This window comes from Phyllobates terribilis, unplaced genomic scaffold (genome assembly GCF_046119375.1).
Source record: "Phyllobates terribilis strain yellow unplaced genomic scaffold, ASM4611937v1 Scaffold_5__5_contigs__length_657084704, whole genome shotgun sequence".
NCBI classification, from domain to species: Eukaryota; Metazoa; Chordata; class Amphibia; order Anura; family Dendrobatidae; genus Phyllobates; species Phyllobates terribilis.
The window spans coordinates 327,303,616-327,320,662 of NW_027362765.1; positions in this window are offsets into that span (position 1 = coordinate 327,303,616).

Below are 17,047 nucleotides of genomic sequence, written 5' to 3' on the forward strand. Positions count from 1 at the left end.
TGTGGTCGCACTAGTGACTTGTATAGAGGTAAAATTATGTTCTCCTCATGAGCATCTATGCCTCTTTTAATGCATCCCTTTATTTTATTTGCCTTTGCAGCAGCTGCCTGACACTGGCCACCAAACGTGAGCTTGTCGTCCACCAATACACCCAGGTCTTTTTCAGTGACAGTTTTGTCCAGTGTTTTACAATTAAGCATATAACTATACATTTTATTTCCTCTGCTCAAGTGCATTACCTTACATTTATCCCCATTAAAGCTCATTTGCCATTTATCAGCCCAAGCTTCTAGTTTACATAGATCCTCCTGTAATATAAAATTGTCCTCCTCTGTATTGATTAACCTGCAGAGTTTAGTGTCATCTGCAAATATTGAAATACTACTCTGTATGCCCCCTACAAGGTCATTAATAAATATGTTAAAAAGAAGCGGACCCAATACTGACCCCTGTGGTACCCCACTGTTAACTGAGACCCAGTCTGAGTGTTTTCCATTAATAACCACCCTTTGTTTCCTATCACTGAGCCAATTCTTAACCCATATACATATATTTTCCCCTATCCCCATTGTTCTCATTTTATGTATCAACCTTTTGTGTGGAACCGTATCAAAAGCTTTTGAAAAGTCCATATACACAACATCAACTGCATTTCCTTGGTCCAGTCAGGAACTTACCTCTTCATAAAAGCTGATCAGATTAGTTTGACAGGAACGGTCCCTTGTAAACCCATGTTGATATTGGGTCATGAGTAGTGTTGAGCGATACCTTCCGATATCAGGAAATATCGGATCAGATTGGATCGGGCCGATACTCAAAAAGTATCGGATATCGCCGATTCCGATACCGGAAACCAATGCAAGTCAATGGGACACAAATATCGGAATGAAAATAAACCCTTTCTTTCCTTGTAGGTTAATTCTACATGAAGGAAAACAACTAACAATAATGTAGAATGTATTGGGGGAGGTGGTTGCCCAAATCGATGGGAACAGTGCTCACAGTGAAACATGAAAAGCCGGCAATTCAGCAGCGGCATACACCGGTACCCGACAATTTAGAATAGAGAGAATAGAGAATCACACATAGATTAGATAGATAGAAACATGTCAGTCACATATATAAGAAGTACAGTGACAGTGTTGCTTACTGTACTTGTCATTTAGTGTAAAGGATTTATTTAAAAAAATATTAGTGTTTTCATGCACCGTCTCTTTAAAAAAGCCGGCCGGCAATTCTGCATCGGTACCCGACAATTTAGAATAGAAAGAATAGAGAATCACACATAGATTAGATAGATAGAAACATGTCAGTCACATATATATGAAGTACAGTGACAGTGTTGCTTACTGTACTTGTCATTTACTGTTAAAATAAAGGATTTATTAAAAAAAAAATTGGCGTGGGGTTCCCCGTAATTTTAGTCTCTAGCGGAGGTTAAGCTGATGGCTGGACAGATGTTTGAAGCCTGGGAAGGGGGTTATACCCATGAAGCTTCCCAGGCTTCTGATATCAGCCCCCAGCTGAATACCTAGCCTTTACCAGCTATTAAAATGGGGGACCCCCCAAAAAAATGACGTGGGGTCCCCCCTATTTTAATAGCTAGCAAAGGCTAGGCAGACAGCTGGGGGCTGATATTAATAGCCCAGGAAGGGTGACATGAATATTGGCCCCCTCCTAGGCTAGAAACACCAGCCGTCAGCCGCCCCAAAAATGTCGCATCCATAGGATGCGCCAATTCTGGCACTTAGCCTCGCTCTTCCCACTGACCTGTAGCGGTGGCAGTGGGTTAATAGGGTTGGGGTTGATGTCAGCTTATAATGCCAGCTGACATCAAGCCCAGGTTAGTAATGGAGAGGCGTCTATAAGACACCCCCATTACTAACCCCATAGTCAAAGTTTCTACTTTACTAGAAATTCATGGCGGTCATGTCTAATATTGGCGTGACCCCATGAATTTCGGGCTTAGGACCAGCTGATAATGCCAAGCTGGCCCTAACCCTTTCATTACCCAGTGAGCCACCGCACCAGGGCCCTGGATGAGTTGGGTACAGAGCCATCGCTTCTATGAACGCGCCATTTTCCAGGGTGGCTGCGGACTGCAATTTGCGGGGGGGAGGGGCCCAGAAAGCTTGGGCCTCCCTGCACTGCGGATTCCAGCCCCCAGCTGCCTAGTTGTACCTGGCTGGACACAAAAATAGGGCGAAGCCCCACGTATTTTTTTTTTTTTAATTATTTCATGAACTTCATGAAATAATTAAGAAGAAAAGGACTTCCCTATATTGTTGAGTCTGGCCAGGTACAAATAGGCAGCTCATCCAGGGCCCTGGTGCGGTGGCTCACTGGGTAATAAAGGGGTTAGGGCCAGCTTGGTATTATCAGCTGGCCCTAAGCCCGAAATTCATGGGGTCACGCCAATATTAGACATGACCGCCATGAATTTCTAGTAAAGTATTTAAAAAAACACAACACCCTGAATAAAGTCCTTTAATTGAAATAAACACACAATTCTTTATTGTTCTAAATTAAACCATACTTACCATCACGGCCATTCCAGCTGAAGCCAACGATCTCCTGCAATAAAAGAAAAATAATAAAGCAACATCATCCTTACCTATCCATGGTTCCCACGACAGCTTCAGCTCTGCTACATTCACATGACAGGCTGGATCGCTGCAGAAAGCTGCCATCCAGCCTGTCATCCCGCAGACACTGAGAAGCGCAGGCATGCTTGCGCTCCTCAGTGTCTGGCTGTGACGGCATCCTGATGAGCCGAGTTCATGTCCAATGAACTCAGCTCACCTCATGCACGTCACTGACAGCGTAGGAAAATTCTCCTGCTGAAACGCTGAGTGCAGGAGAATTTTCCCACGCTGTCAGTGACGTGCATGAGGTGAGCTGAGTTCATTGGACATGAATTCACCTCATGCATGTCACTGACAGCGTGGGAAAACACTCACGCTGAAGTGCTGAATGCAGGAGAATTTTCCCACGCTGTCAGTGATGTGCATGAGGTGAGCTCATGTCCAATGAACTCAGCTCACCTCATGCACGTCACTGACAGCGTGGGAAAATTCTCCTGCACTCAGCGCTTCAGCAGGAGAATTCTCCCACGCTGTCAGTGACGTGCATGAGGTGAGCTGAGTTCATTGGACATGAACTCGGCTCATCTGGATGCCATCACAGCGAGACACTGAGGAGCGCAAGCTGTTATGTTCTGCTACCAAAGCTAAGGAAAGAGAGGAGATCTGTCCCTACTATAAGACTCAGCTGAATCCCTACGATGTAACAGGGAACCTGATCCTGCGATCAGACCTGCTAAAGTCCTAATCTAGTCTGTACGGAGACCTATAGATTTGGGGAGGGAATCCCTACAAGTACTAAGGACTGGGAGGAATATGGGACACCTCCTAACAGAAATAGCAGCAGACAGACGAACAAACAAAATAGATAGAACCTAGAGGTCCGTAGACCAAGCAAACTAACAGAGTTAGATACAGAGCACAGGCTAGCTAGAAAGTAGATATACAATGAAGTCCAGCAAAGCCAGAAGGGCGGAGCAGGATTAAATAGGCCAACAAGGTCATGTGACCAGCAAAGGAAAAAAAACCTAACAGCAAGGTTCTAACAGTACCCCCCCTTCTAAGAGGATCCTCCGGATCCCCTAGGACCAGGCTTATCAGGAAATCTCCTGTGAAACGCTCTGATAAGTCTGGACGCGGAAACATCATCTGACCTCACCCAAGAGTTATCCTCGGGTCCGAAACCTTTCCAGGCCACAAGATACTGCAAACTACCTCTATACCGTCTAGAGTCAAGGATGCGAGAAATTTCATATTCCCCGTCCTCCACCACCGGAGGAACAGAGGCAGAGGCGTCACCATCCGACACAACAGCTTTTTTTAACAGAGAGACATGAAAGACCGGATTAATTCTCCAGGAGGTAGGAACCTCCAACCTAACAGCAGATTGGTTGACAACCTGAAGCACCTTAAAGGGCCCTACAAACTTGGGACCCAATTTCTTAGAAGGAATCCTCAACCGCAGATTCCTAGAGGACAACCAAACCATGTCACCAACAGCGAACAAAACCTCCTGTCGTTTCCTATCAAAGTAGTCTTTAGATTTTCTGTTGGCCTCCTGAAGATTACCACGCACATCCGTCCAAACTCTTTCCAAATCACCGGAAAAATTCTCCTCCTCAGGCACGGCAGATCCCAACTTGGAGAACGACCCAAACGACGGATGTCTCCCAGAACAACAAAAAAAAGGCGAACAACCAGCAGAAGAAGATGTATGATTGTTCAGAGCAAATTCGGCAAGTGGCAGAAACTCAGACCACCCCTCTTGATTGTCTGCCACAAAACAACGCAAGAACTGCTCAACATCCTGGTTTTTCCTTTCTGTCTGGCCATTAGATTCAGGATGATATCCGGACGAAAACGACAAATGAATTCCCAACCTGTCACAAAAGGCACGCCAAAAACGAGCCACGAACTGAGGACCCCTATCAGAAACAATGTCAGTAGGAACGCCATGAAGTCTGACAATTTCCTTGACAAAGGCCTTAGCGAGAGTTTTAGCGCAGGGCAGTTTGACGAAGGGAACCAAGTGACACATCTTGCTAAAACGGTCCACGACCACCCAGATGACAGTAAAACCCTCAGAGGGGGGAAGGTCAGTTATAAAGTCCATAGCCAAATGTGTCCAAGGAGCACTGGGGACCTCCAAAGGACAAAGCAACCCCGCAGCAGGAGTATGTGAGGACTTAGATCTAGCACATATAGTACATTGGCGCACCCACTTAATGACTTCCTTCTGCCATCCAGGCCACCAAAAACTGCGACCCACCAGTCTCTTGGTCTCAGAGATTCCGGGATGACCTGCCAACCGAGATTCGTGACACTCAACAAACAAATCTCTCCTAAAGGTCCCAGGCACAAACAACCTCCCATGAGGAGTGTTAGATGGGGCATTCTCCTGAGCTTTAAGAATCTCATCTTCCAAAACGGAGTCTAAAGCAGCTATCACAACACCTTCTTGTAAAATGTTTTCCTCTTTCTCAGCACCGACTATGGGAGAAAAACTGCGAGACAAGGCATCCGCCTTAACATTCTTAGTACCAGGGATGTAAGTAACGGAGAAATTAAACCGCGAGAAAAACAGTGCCCACCTAGCCTGACGGGCATTCAGGCGCTTGGCAGCGTCAAGATATATCAGATTTTTATGATCCGTAAGAACCTGAACGGGAAATTCCGCACCTTCCAAGAAGTGGCGCCAGTGTTCAAATGCGAGTTTAATAGCCAATAATTCCCGATTACCAATATCGTAATTCAATTCAGTCTCCGAAAATTTTTTTGAAAAAAATGCACAGGGATGTAATCCATCCCCGTTATCCTGAGACAATACTGCGCCAACCCCCACAGAGGAAGCATCAACCTCAACCAAAAACGGCCTAGTAACATCAGGCTGCATAAGGATGGGAGCAGAGGTGAACCTCTCCTTGAGATACACAAAAGCTTCAATGGCCTCAGAAGACCACTGAACCGCATCAGCACCTTTCCTGGTGAGATCAGTCAGAGGTTTGACAATACTAGAAAAATTTTTTATGAATTTTCTATAGTAATTGGCGAAACCCAAAAACCTCTGTATTGATTTCAAACCAATAGGCCTAGGCCATTCCTGCACAGCCTGAACCTTAACCGGATCCATCTCAAAACCTTTGCTGGAGATAATGTAGCCCAAAAAACTAATTCTCTGTACAGCGAACTCACATTTCTCCAGCTTAGCAAAAAGCGAATTGTCCATTAATAACTGTAATACCTCACGCACGCTCCGCCAATGAGACTCCAGATCTGGCGAATAAATCAAAATGTCATCCAAATACACAACCACATTTTTACCGATCAAAGGTCTAAGGATGTCATTAATCAGATTCTGAAAAAATGCAGGAGCATTAGTAAGACCAAAAGGCATAACCAGATTCTCAAAATGACCCACAGGAGTGTTAAAAGCAGTCTTCCATTCATCACCCTCCTTCATGCGCAACAGATTGTATGCCCCCTTAAGGTCAATTTTAGAGAACCACTTGGCCCCCAATAACTGGTTAAACAGATCAGGAATCAATGGCAGTGGGTAAGGATTGCGTACCGTAATTTTGTTAATCTCACGAAAATCCAGACAAGGACGTAAACCGCCGTCCTTTTTTTTTTACAAAAAAAAATCCAACCGCCACAGGAGACTTAGAGGGCCTAATGTGACCGGCGGCCAAACTTGTCTGTATGTATTCCTCCAAAGCCTTCCTCTCAGGAATAGTAAGGTTAAATAAACGACTTTTAGGAAGAGTCGCTCCAGGGACAAATTCAATAGAACAATCATAGTCTCTATGGGGAGGCAAAACCTGCGATTCTTTCTCAGAAAAAACTCTCCAAAAATCCTGAATAGGAACAGGCAATTCTCCCCTATCCAAAGCTGCAATACGCCCGTTACAACACTTGTCATAACATTTATGGCTCCAGGATTTAATTTCACTGGTAGACCAATCCAGTACAGGATTGTGAAATTTTAACCAGGGCAAACCCAATATTACTGGAGAAGGCAAGTTATTCAACACTACCAAATCCAATTTCTCATGGTGAACACCATTAATAGTGAGAGGAAATTCACTGACCTTGAGAGTAATATTCTTCAAAGGGGAGCCATCCACAGAAACCACAGCAATGGGGGATGATAAAGGTTCAGGTTTTAAATTGAGTTTTTCCACGAATCCCCCATCAATAACATTCAGTGTAGACCCGCAATCAACAAACACCCGAAATTCCATTAATTTTTCCTGAGCAATCGTGGAAGCAGCTAAAAATATACCCTTGGAATTTAAACAGGCAATACGGGCGTGACTGACCATTTTTTTTTCTTTCTTCATACGAAGCTCACAGCCTTTAATCAAATGACCAGATTTTCCACAATAGAAACACAAGCCTTCTGAAAAACGACGGTGTTTTTCTTGAGAGCGAGGTGCCACCGATCCAATCTCCATCGGTTCACCACTGTTAGTACACACATTATCATAACCAGAAACTGACATAGCAGAGGATTTGCTCTCATTAACCCTAGCACGCAGTCTTCTGTCCACCCGTATAGCTAATTGCATAGCCTGTTGCAAATCCTCAGGTGTAGGATAAGCAATTAGCAGGTCTTTAACCTTTTCACTGAGCCCAGCAAGAAATAGACTTTTCAGAGCAGAATCGTTCCACCCTGTTTGAGTGGACCAACGACGAAAATGTGTACAATATTTTTCCATATTACCTGATCCTTGTTTTAAACGTCTCAACTCAGTCTCAGCTGATGCCACACGGTCAGGATCATCATATAATAGTCCTAAAGCAGAAAAAAAACTATCCACTGATCTGAAGCATGTATCACTAGGTTGCAAAGAAAAGGCCCACTCCTGAGGCTCTTTGCGCAAAAGTGACATTATGAACCCTACGCGCTGGGATTCATCCCCAGAGGACTTGGGTCTCAAACGAAAATACAATAAGCAAGCATTTTTAAATGAAAAAAATTCTCGATGTTCACCAAAAAATAAATCCGGCAAACATACCTTAGGCTCCAAGAAATATGCTCCAGGACAGTTACTCACGTGCTGACGGAGCTCGGCCACTTCCAGAGAGAGTCCCTGCAGGTGTTTAGCCAAATCCTGAACCGACACCATGATGGAACAAAAAAAAATCTTTCCTTAGAGAATTTACAGGCTGGACTTACTGTTATGTTCTGCTACCAAAGCTAAGGAAAGAGAGGAGATCTGTCCCTACTATAAGACTCAGCTGAATCCCTACGATGTAACAGGGAACCTGATCCTGCGATCAGACCTGCTAAAGTCCTAATCTAGTCTGTACGGAGACCTATAGATTTGGGGAGGGAATCCCTACAAGTACTAAGGACTGGGAGGAATATGGGACACCTCCTAACAGAAATAGCAGCAGACAGACGAACAAACAAAATAGATAGAACCTAGAGGTCCGTAGACCAAGCAAACTAACAGAGTTAGATACAGAGCACAGGCTAGCTAGAAAGTAGATATACAATGAAGTCCAGCAAAGCCAGAAGGGCGGAGCAGGATTAAATAGGCCAACAAGGTCATGTGACCAGCAAAGGAAAAAAAACCTAACAGCAAGGTTCTAACACAAGCATGCCTGCGCTTCTCAGTGTCTGCAGCATGGCAAGCTGGATGGCAGCTTTCTGCAGCGATCCAGCCTGTCATGTGAATGTAGCAGAGCTGAAGCTGTCATGGGAACCATGGAAAGGTAAGGATGATGTTGCATTATTATTTTACTTTTATTGCAGGAGATCGTTGACTTCAGCTGGAATGGGCGCGATGGTAAGTATGGTTTAATTTAGAACAATAAAGAATTGTGTCTTTATTTCAATTAAAGAACTTTATTCTGGGTGTTTGTGTTTTTTTTAACTTTGACTATGGGGTTAGTAATGGGGGTGTCTTATAGACGCCTCTCCATTACTAACCTTGGCTTGATGTCAGCTGGCATTATAAGCTGACATCAACCCCAACCCTATTACCCCACTGCCACCGCTACAGGGCAGTGGGAAGAGCGAGGCTAAGTGCCAGAATTGGCGCATCCTATGGATGCGCCATTTCTGGGGCAGCTGACGGCTGGTGTTTCTAGCCTAGGAGGGGCCAATATTCATGGCACCCTTCCTGAGCTATTAATATCAGCCCCCAGCTGTCTGCCTAGCCTTTGCTAGCTATCAAAATAGGGGGGACCCCACGTCATTTTTTTGGCTGGGTCCCCCATTTTAATAGCTAGTAAAGGCTAGGTATTCAGCTGGGGGCTGATATCAGTAGCCTGGGAAGCTCCGTGGGTATTACCTCCTTCCCAGGCTTCAAACATCTGCCCCAGCTGTCTGCTTAACCTCCACTAGAGAATAAAATTACGGGGAACCCCACGCCAATTTTTTTTTAAATAAATTCTTTATTTTAACACTAAATGACAAGTACAGTAATCAACACTATCACTGTACTTCTTATATATGTGACTGACATGTTTCTATGTATCTAATCTATGTGTGATGCTCTATTCTTTCTATTCTAAATTGTTGGGTACCGCTGCTGAATTGCCGGCCGGCTTTTTTAAAGAGACGGTGCATGAAAACACTAATATTTTTTAAAATAAATCCTTTACACTAAATGACAAGTACAGTAAGCAACACTGTCACTGTACTTCTTATATATGTGACTGACATGTTTCTATCTATCTAATCTATGTGTGATGCTCTATCTTTCTGTTCTAAATTGTCGGGTACCGCTGCTGAATTGCCGGCCGGCTTTTTTTAAGAGACCGTGCACGAAAACACTATTGCTTTTTTTAATAAATCCTTTACACTAAATGACAAGTACAGTAAGCTGAGCGCTGCCATCCAGCTTGTCATCCTTCAGAGACACTGCAGAGCGCAGGCATTATGGGAACTTCCGATTCCGGTATTCGATATTGTAAAAGTATCGGAACTCAGTATCGGAACTCCGATACCGCGAATATCGGTCGATACCCGATATTTCAGTATCGGAATGCTCAACACTAGTCAGGAGGTTATTTTTCTTCAGATACTCTAGTATAGCATCTTTTCAGAAACCCTCCAGGATTTTACCCACAGTAGAAGCTAAGCTTACTGGCCTATAATTTCCAAGTTCGGTTTTTGTCCCCTTTTTGAATATTGGCACCACATTTGCTATATGCCAGTCCTGTGGTACAGACCCTGTTATTATGGAATCTTTAAATATTAAAAATAATGGTCTATCTATGACATTACTTAATTCCTGCAGTACTTGCGGGTGTATCCCATCTGGGCCCGGGGATTTGTCAACTTTAGTGGTTTTTAGACGCCGCCGTACTTCCTGCTGGGTTAAGCAAGTGACATTTAATGGAGAATTTTTGTTATCACTGATCATGTTTTCTGTCATGCAATTTTCTTGTGTAAATACTGTTGAAAAAAAATCATTTAGCATATTGGCTTTTTCCTCATCCTCATCCACCATTTCACCCATACTATTTTAAAGGAGGCCAACATTATCATTTTTTAGTTTCTTACTATTTATGTAGTTAAAGAATATTTTGGAATTATTTTACTTTCTCTGGCAATGAGTCTCTCTGTCTCAATCTTTGCTGCCTTGATTTGGTTTTTACAGAATTTATTTAACTTTCTGTATTTATTTAATGCCTCATCACTACCTACTTGCTTTAGTTCTCTAAATGCTTTCTTTTTGTCAATTATTGCGCCCCTTACAGCTCTATTTAGCCATAGTGGTTTCCTCCTATTTCTAGCATGTTTATTCCCATAGGGTATATATTGTGCACAGGTCCTATCCAGGATGCCAATAAATGTCTCCCATTTGCTTTGTGTAGTTTTATGTCTCAGGATATCGTCCCAGTTTATTGCACTAAGATCATCTCTCAACCGTTGGGAATTTGCCTTCCTTAAGTTTAGTGTCTTTATAGCCCCTCTACACACATCTTATTAAAGGATACATGAAAACTTAGTATTTTGTGATCACTATTACCCAAGTGACCCCCAACTCGTATATTTGATATGCGGTCTGGCCTGTTGGTGAATATTAGGTTTAGCAGTGCCCCCCTTCTTGTTGGGTCCTGAACCAGTTGTGAAAGGTAATTGTCTCTCATAGTTGCCAAAAACCTATTACCTTTGCTGGAACTAGAGGTTTCTGTTCCCCAATGTATTTCAGGGTAGTTGAAGTCCCCCATAATAATCACCTCTTGAGTCGCTGCTTCATTTATTTGCTTTATGAGGATATTCTCCGCTGCTTCCATTATTTTTGGAGACTTATATCAAACCCGTATCAGTAATTTATTATTTTCTCCCCCTCCCCTTATCTCCAACCACAAGGACTCTCCATTTTCATTAGATTCACATATATTCTCATGCAAGATGGGTTTTAAGGATGATTTTACATATAAACACACACCTCCCCTCGCTTGTTTGTACTGTCATTTCTGAACAGACTATAGTCCTATGTTACTATGTTACTATGTTATAGGTGATATGTCTGACAAAGAATCACGGTTTTAAATAGCAGGCCTGTAATTTACTAATACTATTCTTCACAGACACCTAGTGTGAATAACTTGACCTACACACTGCAACAGAATAGAAATGGAAGAAATGTCTGATTTTGGAGAAGCCTTATAGGTGACATGTCTGACAGAGAACCACGGTTTTAAATAGCAGGCCTGTAATTTACTAATACTATTCTTCACAGACACCTAGTGTGAATAACTTGACCTACACACTGCAACAGAATAGAAATGGAAGAAATGTCTGATTTTGGAGAAGCCTTATAGGTGACATGTCTGACAGAGAACCACGGTTTTAAATAGCAGGCCTGTAATTTACTAATACTATTCTTCACAGACACCTAGTGTGAATAGCTTGACTGACACACTGCAACAAAATGGAAGCCTGAGTAGCTGATTTTGGAACGCTGTTATATATGTGATACGTCTGACAGAGAACCACAGTTATAAATAGCAGGCCTGTAATTTACTAATACTATTCTTCACAGACACCTAGTGTGAATAGCTTGAGCGACACACTGCAACGGAATGAAAATGGAAGAAATGTCTGATTTTGGAACAGTCTTATAGGTGATATGTCTGACAGAGAACCACGGTTTTAAATAGCAGGCCTGTAATTTACTAATACCATTCTTCACAGACAACTAGTGTGAATAGCTTGACCAACACACTGCAACAGAATGGAAATGGAAAAAAAGTCTGATTTTGGAACAGTCCTATAGGTGATATGTCTGACAGAGAACCATGGTTTTAAATAGCAGGCCTGTAATTTTCGAATACTATTCTTCACAGACACCTAGTGTGAATAGTTTGACCGACACACTGCAACAGAATGGAAATGGAAAAAAAGTCTGATTTTGGAACAGTCTTATAGGTGATATGTCTGACAGAGAACCATGGTTTTAAATAGCAGGCCTGTAATTTTCAAATACTATTCTTCACAGACACCTAGTGTGAATAGCTTGACCGACATACTGCAACAGAATGGAAATGGAAAAAAAGTCAGATTTTGGAACAGTCCTATAAGTGATATGTCTGATAGAGAACCATGGTTTTAAATAGCAGGCCTGTAATTTTTGAATACTATTCTTCATGGACACCTAGTGTGAATAACTTGACCGACACACTGCAACAGAATAGAAATGGAAGAAATGTTTGATTTTGGAACAGTCTTATAGGTGATATGTCTGACAGAGAACCACGGTTTTAAATAGAAGACCTGTAATTTAATAATACTATTCTTCACAGACTCCTAGTGTGAATAGCTTGATCGACACACTGCAACGAAATGGAAGGCTGAAATGGCTGATTTTGGAATGCTGTTATATACTTGATACGTCTGACAGAGAACCTCAGTTTTAAATAGCAGGCCTGTAATTTACTATTACTATTCTTCACAGACACATAGTGTGAATAGCTTGACCGACACACTGCAACGGAATGAAAATGGAAGAAATATCTGATTTTGGAACAGTCTTATAGGTGATATGTCTGACAGAGAACCATGGTTTTAAATAGCAGGCCTGTAATTTTCGAATACTATTCTTCACAGACACCTAGTGTGAATAGCTTGACCGACATACTGCAACAGAATGGAAATGGAAAAAAAGTCTGATTTTGGAACAGTCCTATAAGTGATATGTCTGACAGAGAACCATGGTTTTAAATAGCAGGCCTGTAATTTTCGAATACTATTCTTCATGGACACCTAGTGTGAATAACTTGACCGACACACTGCAACAGAATAGAAATGGAAGAATTGTTTGATTTTGGAACAGTCTTATAGGTGATATGTCTGACAGAGAACCACGGTTTTAAATAGAAGACCTGTAATTTAATAATACTATTCTTCACAGACACCTAGTGTGAATAGCTTGATCGACACACTGCAACGAAATGGAAGGCTGAAATGGCTGATTTTGGAATGCTGTTATATACTTGATACGTCTGACAGAGAACCTCAGTTTTAAATAGCAGGCCTGTAATTTACTATTACTATTCTTCACAGACACCTAGTGTGAATAGCTTGACCGACACACTGCAACGGAATGAAAATGGAAGAAATATCTGATTTTGGAACAGCCTTATAGGTGATATGTCTGACAGAGAACCATGGTTTTAAATAGCAGGCCTGTAATTTTCTAATACTATTCTTCACAGACACCTAGTGTGAATAGCTTGATCGACACACTGTAGCAGAATGGAAAAAGAGGCCAATATTTTCCACGTTCAGTTCAAATTTCTTGATTTTTATCGCTGAAATATGGAACAGATCTGGCTTTATTCTGCAGTGAGAACAAGCAAATGGAGCATTAAAATGTTGTACTCTGGATTGCTTTTTAAGCAAATAACCGGGATTAAGATAAAAAAAAAATTGCCCGGGCCCCTGATATCTGGGGCTATGTCTACAAATATCTGTAATTATAGCAGCAGCAGACAAGACGTTCAATGGACCCTCTTGTGCTGTATCATACACTGCAGTCTGCCACATACACTGCCTGCCTGCCTTGAACTGATTATATGCAGCTGGATTAGTCCTCAGAAGGACTGTTAGTTCAGTTGGATATACATGTATATATATCTTGTGGAATACCTATACTAACTATAAACAAGCAAATCTCTCCCTGACTCAGCAGCACCTCTCCCTACACTGCCTGATTCCAGGGTACACTGTGACGAGCATAGAGGCGCCAGGTCTTATATAGACCTGATGATGCTGTGCGGCCAACCAATCACTGTAATGCAGACAACCAACATGGCTACGGCATTACAGTGCGTAGCAGGAAATCCCTACATGTTCATTGGCTCCCTAAAGAGCTCCAAACATGCAGGGAGGGGACCCAAGTTCCCATCCGAGCAGCCTGAAAATACTTGCCGAGCGCCAAGCTTGTCGAGCACAGTGATGCTCGGGCGAATACTGAGCAGTGGCGAGCATGTTCGCTCATCACTAATGGTTACTAGTGATGAGCGAGTATGTTTTGTTAACCCTTTCGCCGAGTATACTCGGCCAAGCACAGAGTATTTATAGCGTGCTCGAGCTTTAAGTTTTCGTCGCTCCGTGAACATGATTTGCAGCTGTTTGACAGATTTAATACATGTGAGGAATGCTGGAAAAACTGGCGTTCCTCACATGTATTAAATCTGTCAAACAGTCGCAAATCATGTTCACTGAGTGAGAAAACTTAAAGCCCGAGCACGCTATAAATACTCGGTGCTCGGCGAGCATACTCAGTGAAAGGGTTAACAAAACATACTCGCTCATCACTAATGGTTACCCTTTCTGAGTATTGAAATTAAGGAAACGTTCTTTGGAAGCCGCCGAACATTACTACTACTACCAAATAATAAGTAACCTAAAAGACCCACTAAAAGGAAAAGCAAATGTATTTATCTATCTATACACATACACACACACACACACCCATATATATATATATATATATATATATATATATATATATATATATATATACACACACACACCTACATACACACCCACTTATACTTACCTTACATACCCATTTCTTTTTTTTCATATAGGTATTATATAGATACTCATAATGACTAGAAACAGTGTATCTGTACAGCAGCTTGTTCTAATGTTTAAATGTAGATATCTTTCACTAATAAACCCTCCACCATGTAAGTAGATATGTTACTTGTAAATTCTAAGGTATAGAACAGGTTGATACTGAAAACTATAACATCATAAGCACCACCTTATCTGGTCCGATAGAAATATAGCATGTAGGTCTAATATTAGCCGCCTGCAGCCATAAATGTATGTGCGGGAGACTGCAAGGTCTGTACCCAAGTCATTCACCCTACCTACATACAGTCATGAGAGACCGGGCCGAAAACTTGGCTCACAATGTATCTTCTAGAGCTGGGTGCAGCCTCACACTGGCAGTGCCCCCTCACTGCCCGTCATATGCTAGTTGTTAGTGTCCACTCGCTGCACCGCCATGTTCAGTGTTATTACCAAAATAATTAATTATGTCTATATGAGAAAAACAGATATGACAAGACTCCAGGTAATCCACTCAGTCTTGTGTTCACTACAACCCTAGATAATGTAAAATAAGCCCTTTGTGGGTATACACCGCTTCTGCCAACCTGTGAGGGGGCAATATACAGAAACAGATTATGTATAAAGAAGGGGGCTGGAGGCAGGGCAACCTAGCAGGAAGCCCCACATGACCGGGATGGGCCAGGAGGGTGCAATTTGAATCCCAATAATTGGGATTGGGTAGAGGTCAGGAAAGGCGGGCATTGGGACGGGGGTGGAGCTGGGGGAAGAGAGGTATAAGAGGGAAAAAGTGCGGGAAACGGACAGTCCAGAGGAGAAGAGCATAGGAAAAAGTAATAGAGGAACACAAAAAAAAAAAAAAACCTTACCTTTATTTGGGACGTTTCTCTGCGGTCATGGAGTCTGTGGAGTCCCTTGTCGCTAGGTTGAGGGAGGTAGCTAGATCCAGGCGAGGAGGATGGCTCGAGGCCCAGCTGTCCGGTCTGCTGGGGAATGCTGGCGAAGAAGGATCCACGTCTGGATCAGGAAGAACCGCCAGGAGGACGCGGCCTCCCGAGAGGCTCTCCCCGGAGATGGTGGGTACGGGCAGCAGGCGCAGGCTGCGGAGCCCCTCAGGGGACCCTGCGTTGGATGTTCATGATGGCGGAACCCCCCGCCAACGTGCACGCCGCGGCAGGAATCCGCCCAGCCGGCGTGCTGGCTCTCCAGGTGTCGGGTCGAGGTCCGGGAATGAGGTGCCCCGCTCCGTTGTGGTGCGGCCTGCTCCGGCGGCGCGCCGCAGTACCAGAGCGCAGGCCGTGCCGGAAGCAAGGCCCGTGCTGATGACGCGCCATCCGGGGGGCGGGGCTTCCCCGGAAGTGCGGCCCACGTCACTTCCGGCCCCGGAAACTCACGACGATAACGCGCAGCCAATGAGCGGCGGGCACGCGGACACGCCCCCCGCTCCAAGATCCCGCGGCAATGCACGGAGCGGGAGATTCAAAAGGCGGAGGACCAACACTAATGCTGAGGCGGCTAACCAAGGGGATACTCGCGCGGCAGGCACACCTGGCGAGGTACCTGTCGGGGTGCCTGCCAAACAGTCCAGCGGGGGAAGGATACAGCAGAAGCACACGGGCAGGCAGCAGCAGTTCCAGGACCTCCTGCCTGGCCCAAGTCACACCATGCAGAGGGATGAGGCGGCAGGCAGCAGCATGGGGTTGCCTGGCAGTTTCTCACGGACTGTCACGGATCGGGCTAGGGAGTCTGGATCTGCTAAACAACGCGGTACATGGACGGCGGCGAGGACAGGAACAGAGATGAGTGGAGGACGAGCGGCTGGGATGTCAACACGGGCTCGGGTCCCCCCTGGTGACGTGGAGGCCAGGGGCGCGGGCCTTGAGTGCATGGAGGCGAGCGGATCTGACTTCGGTGGAGATCGAGGCGAAGCAAGGAATCGTCAGGACTCGGGGCGTACGGCTGGTGGGGACACAGCACCTGTGCAGCTTGGTGAGTATGCATCTTTGTATGGTTTGTCGCCCACGGGGTCATTGGCAGTCGGGGTGGGGGATAGGCAGTCAGCGGGCCCCAGTGGGGAACATGTTGGGGGAGGTAGTGGGTCAGATGTATGCGGGATTAGGGATATGTTGGTTAACATGTCGCGCATTCTGGCCAGATTAGAAGGCGGTGGAGATAATCAAGTGGGGTCGTCACCAGCGGGGGCTTGGGTACATAGTCAAACGGTGTTGGCACAGGAGGGGAGCGCATCGGCCAGGTCAGCGGGGTTTGCAGCCGGGACACCGTCTGGGGTGTCGGTGTGTGTGCAGACGGAAAAGGAGAAAGGGGATACTGTAAAACTGGATGATAGGGCAAAAGGGGAGGTATATGTGTGTTTTGAGGGGCCATTGGGGGCGCATTTAAAAAAAGAGGTTAAGGA